A 6,091-nucleotide genomic window follows, 5' to 3' on the forward strand; every position below is an offset into this window, starting at 1 on the left:
CCAACTTTGTGATCCTATTTGGAAAATCACTAATTGAATCTGAATGTGATCTATCTATCTATAATAAAAAGGACATTGGATGCTACATTGGATATCCATGTTGTGAATAGCATAGTTTGTACATTGGATGCTATATTGGATGTCCATGTTGTGAATAGCTTAAAGATTAAATCTCCTACTTTATGTCCATCATCTTTACTTTTTATGCCTATAAAAGGCTATGTAATTGCAATGGAAAGATACACCAAAGTGAAAGAAGAAACGACTTTTTCCTTTTTTCTATCTCTTCTTATTTATATTTTACTGCATTGCTTTTATTTTATAACACGTTATCAGCACGGAGCTCTAATTTTATTCTTAACTCCCACTAAGTTGAGCCATATTTTATTAAGGTATGTATCATTATAATCATTTTATTTATGACAGTACATATCATATGCTCATTGTTTGCAGATTACTTGTGCTCTTGGGCATCTTAAATAGTTTAGGTACATTGCAGTGATAAAATAACTATTTTCTTCCATGCTCAACTCTTAGAGGACTTCAAAGTCATCAAACTAGCTATGCAATAATGACATACTTATAATATTCATGGACTCCCCGGATCAAAACATATCTTTAAGGCATTTTGAAGAACTGTGAGAAATAAATTGACAAGTAATAATTTTATAGTTTAATTACTTTATATTTATTGGAACATATAAATAATATTAGTCACGTTCAATTCTATTAACATATATATATAAGATAAAGTGAAATGAAACATGTATGTAATTTCTACTTTATGGCAAGAATAAAATGAAATAGTAGATTGTTAACATGATATAACTCTATTTTCATTTCTTTTACCTTAATCGTTTTGTTTTCGTTAATTGTTTATTATTATAATTATTTCTCTAACTTATTCATCTTTTATGATAGTTTTCACTATGTCAAATTTATCAAAACTTGAATTTGTGGCACTTGACATCACTGGGAGGAACTATTTATCATGGGTCATTGATGCTGAAATTCACCTTGACGCTAAAGGTCTTGGAAATACTATTATACAAGGAAATGAATCATCAAATCAGAATAAAACAAATGCCATGATTTTTCTTCGTCATCATCTACATGAAGGATTAATAATTAAATGTTTAACCGTAAAAGATCCACTTGAATTATGGATTAATTTGAAGGATCGGTATGACCACCTAAAACTTACGGTATTACCGAAAGCTCGGTATGAGTGGATACATTTAAGGCTGCAAAACTTTAAATCCGTAAGTGAGTATAATTCTGCTATCTTTAAAGTAAGTTCTCTATTAAAATTATGTGGAGACACTATCACAGATGAGGACTTATTGGAAAAAATATTTTCTACTTTTCACGCTTCAAATGTGGTGCTACAACAACAATACCGTGAAAAAGGTTTTAAGAAATATTCTGAGTTAATCACATGCCTACTTGTGGCAGAGCAGAATAATACTCTATTAATGAAAAATCATGAAGCCCGTCCCACTGGGTCAGCTCCATTTCCGGAAGTGAATGTTGTAGCAGCATATGATAAGTTTGAAAGAAAACAAAATAATTACTGTGGTCGTGGACATGGTCGTAAAAGTGGACGTGGCAGGGGATGAAACAATTATCGTCATTATGGTGGAAATAAATTGGAGAACAATAAGGGTTCTCAAATTAATCATTCAAAAGGTAAAACTAGTATGTGTCACTGATGTGGTATGAATGGTCATTAGGCACGCATTTGTCGTACGCCAAATCATTTTGTCAAACTTTATCAAGCCTCCCTCAGAAAAAAAGAAAATAATGTGGAGACACACTTGACCTTTCAAAATAATGATGATGAAGCAGATCCCTCAAACAAATATGATTCTAAGGCACATCTTGCATATAATGATGATGATTTTGGAGGCCTAACAAATATTACTCATTTAGAAGCTGGAGACTTCTTTGAGGATATTGACTAAAGAACTAATCATCTTACTGGGGAATGAAGGCTATAAGAAAAGTTGTCATTTTTTATGTTTGCAACTAGTTTATTTTTCTTGAGTGTGTTTCCTAATGCATCATGTGTTGCTAGTCTCTACCTTCCTAACGTAATTTTTAATGGGCCGGGTTGACCCGATTCCGGACCGGTCCAGATCGGTTAAATCCGGAACCAGCCCGAACCGATTAAAGGGGGTTGGGCTAGGCTGGGTAGGAGCGGTAGAGGGGTTTGGTCCGTTTAGAATTTTAAAACGGGTAACCGGACCGGTTGAAGCCGATCCAATGAACAGTTACCCTTACCGGGTTAACCGGCCCGACCCGGTACAACGGCTAGAATTTTTTTTTTTTTTTTTAATTTTCAAGATAGGTGGGCCCCACTGACCGTTGGCAACGGTCAGACCTTGAATTGGTCTGTTGGCCAACGGAAAAATTGCACAAATAGCCTTTTTTTAACCCTTTTTCAATTTACAAAACTAACCTTCTCTAAAACTATAAATACCCCCCCCCCCCTCTTCTTCATTTCTTCACTCAATACTCATTTCTCAATCTCAATTTCTCTCATTCTCTCATTCTCCAATTTGCAAGACTTCAAGTTTTCAATTCATCTTCTAATTTTATTTGGCTCTCTTTTCTTGAATTTAATTTATCGTGTTTTATCATTCGAAAAAGTTTGAACAATTGAAGTTCAAAATTGAAATACTTGCTTGACGTTTGTTTGTGGTAACATCGGAATTGCGTAATCAAGTGCTCAATTTATTGTCGAATTCGGTGCACTCCCTCCAACTCTTTCTCTTATTTACTATTTTAATTGCATATTTAATTTTAGCTTATACTTTAATTTTTACAATATGTTTAATGCTGCTAAAAGAGCGTGTAAAAGAGTTACTGGTAGGAAAAATAAAAAAAGAGGTAGTCCTTTAGCATCTGGTAGTAATAGTAATAACCCATTATCATTTTCACATGTTTCCGAAACATCGCCTAATGATAATATAGATATAGATTATGAACAATTACAAGAAGATTTTGGAATAGAAGATAATGAAATAAGAATGGAAGATAAGATACCAGCTACACCTACTAGTGCTGGAGCTGGTAGTGTTGGAGTTGCTACAAGGGGTGGTGGTCGTGGCACTAGTAGTAGACCACCTGTGGCTCCGACTACTACTCGTAGAAAAAGAAGTAAGGTTTGGATTTTTTTTTAAATAATAGAAGGTACTGATAGAGTTAAATGCAAAATTTGTAAATGTGATTTTAAACATTTGACTAGAGGAAATTTAGGGGGGACCGGGACGCTTAGTAGACATATGAGAACTGAGCATCCTATAGAATGGGGCGCTGATGGTGATGGAAATCAAACAACTATTAACCCAACTACTGGAGGTCTAGTGAAATATGATAAAATGAAGGATCGTGAGGAGTTAGCAAAAATGATTGCTTTGGGTTGTCTACCTTTTTCTTTTGCTTCTTCATCATATCTTATTATGAATATTCAAAGGATTTGCAGTCCTTTATTTAAAGGTATCCCTAGAAGTACTTGTAGAGCTGATATCTTTAGAATTCATGGACAATATCAAACATACATACGTTATTTGTTTAGCCACCTTCCTTGTAGAGTTTCTCTAACTTCTGATATTGGCCATGTTGTTAATGGAAATGATTATTTGACAATTACATGTCACTGGATAGATGATACTACTTGTATGCAAAAACGTATTATTGTTTTTAGATATGATGAAGATCAGAGACATACTGCTACGTTTATAAGTAGTACTATTTGTGAAGTTGTTGAATTTTATAATCTAAAGAAAAAAGTATTGTGTATGTCTTTTGATAATGCTTCTAACAATAATGTCGCAATTTCAATATTAAAACTGCATTTGCAACCACCTCTTGATGAAATTTTTCATGTTAGGTGTGCATGTTATGTTTATAATTTAATCTTTAAAAGTGGCATTGATTTATTTTCAACTGAAATTACTCATGTTAGAAGAGCAGTTGGTGTTATACAAGAAAATAATAGACAATCTAGAATAAAGGAATTTAAGAATAAGTGTGTCCAGTATAACCTTAAACCCAGATTCATACCAGACGAAATTGTTACTAGATGGAATTATACATACATATTTTTAAAATGTTGCTACAAATATAGATTCCCAATAACTAAAATTGCTAATGCACATTGTATTGGACCAACAGAAACCCCAGATTTATATGTCTCTATGAACAAGCTAAATGATTATTTACAACAATTATATAATTATTATGCAAATGTAATTGATGATGATGCTCGTGCTGTAGGCAATGTTAATCCCACTATGCACTGTACCACTTCTGCTACTGTGGATGATGAAGAAGACCTTGATAGTTTTAATATTTTTTCTATATTTTCTAACACTCAAATCAGTAGCAGGAACATTGATGAACTTCAATTTTACTTGCAGAAGCAAAAAGAGCCTCGCACAAAGGAATTTTCACCGTTGTGATGGTGGCATGAGAATGGAAAGCAATTTCCTGTTCTTTTCGCTATGGCTCGGGACGTACTGAATGTGCCAATTTCTACTATTGCATCGGAGAGTGCATTTAGCCAAGCAAGACAACAACTTGGAGACACCCATCACTCATTGGAAAGCAATGCTTTGGAGTTTTAGTATGTTTCAGAGATTGGATTAGATCGGAATGAAGAAATCAAGGACGTGAAGATGTTGATAGCCCAGAAGATGAGGAACTTGGAGATATATTAACACATGGTAACCCATCCGAATTTAACACTCCAGAAGAAGGTCAATCAGTTCATATTGATTATGAAGAACTTACTAAGGCAATGCAAAACCTTTGAATTTACTTGTTGTTAAAAATGTAAATCTTTCAATTTGTAAGTTTGAATTATGAAATAAATGTAGCACTTGCAACAAGTGCATTTTTTCCCATCTTCCTTGTATTCTTTATGTTAATACTTTGTACTAATATAACCTACAATAGTTATACAAAATTCCAAAAAAAAGTTAAAAATACACTAAACCTGGTCCGGCCCGGCCCCCTCAACCCATAACCCTTACGGTTCAATTTTTACCCGGATGAACCCGAACCCATTAAGAACCAACCCGGAACCGGCCCGGACTGTAACCCGTACGGGTCCAAAAAATAGCGGCCCAGCCCGGCCCACCCGTTTAACACCTTTAGTTTCTACATTCCTAATGTATTTCTTAATGTTTTTTTCTGTTTGTCTTTCATATTTCTTATGATGTATTTTTTGTTTTTTTATGACGAATATGAAAATTTCCCAGTCTTAGTTGGACTCAAGATTAATAAAGATGATATATATCTTCTGGATAGTGCTACAACACACACTATTTTAAAAGATAAGAGATATTTCTCTTATTTGGTAATAAAAGAAGCGAATGTTAATACAATATCCGGTAGTACAAGATTAATTGAAGGTTCTGGAAGAGCCAACTTATTACTACCAGGAGGAGCAAATTTGGCTATTGATGAAGCACCATATTGTAGTAAATCTCAAAGAAACTTATTAAGTTTCAAAGATATTCGACAAAATGGCTATAATATTGAGACTACAAATGATGAAAAAATTGAATATCTTTATATTACTACAATAATATCTGGTAAGAAATATGTGCTTGAAATGTTACCTGCTCTTTCCTCCGGCTTATACTAAATAAGTATTAGCAGGATTGAAACACATGCCGTAGTAAACGAGAAGTTTACTAATCAAGATAATTTTACTATTTGGCATGACCGGTTGGGCCATCCTGGTTCTAGTATGATGTGTAAAATAATTGAGAATTCACATAGACATGCAATGAAGAATCAGAAGATTCTTCAATTAAAGAAATTTTCTTGTGCTGCATGTTCTCAAGGAAAATTAATTATTAGACCATCAACTATTAAAGTTAGGATGAAATCCCCTGCATTTCTGGAACGTATACATGGTGATATATGTGGGCCCATTCACTCTCCATGTGGACCATTCAAATATTATATGGTTTTGGTTGATACATCTACAAGATAGTCACATATGTGCTTACTATCAACTCGCAATATGGCATTTGCGAGATTGTTGGCTCAAATAATAAAGCTAAGAGCACAATTT

The sequence above is a fragment of the Nicotiana tabacum genome, chromosome 18 (assembly GCF_000715075.1).
Source record: "Nicotiana tabacum cultivar K326 chromosome 18, ASM71507v2, whole genome shotgun sequence".
NCBI lineage: Eukaryota > Viridiplantae > Streptophyta > Magnoliopsida > Solanales > Solanaceae > Nicotiana > Nicotiana tabacum.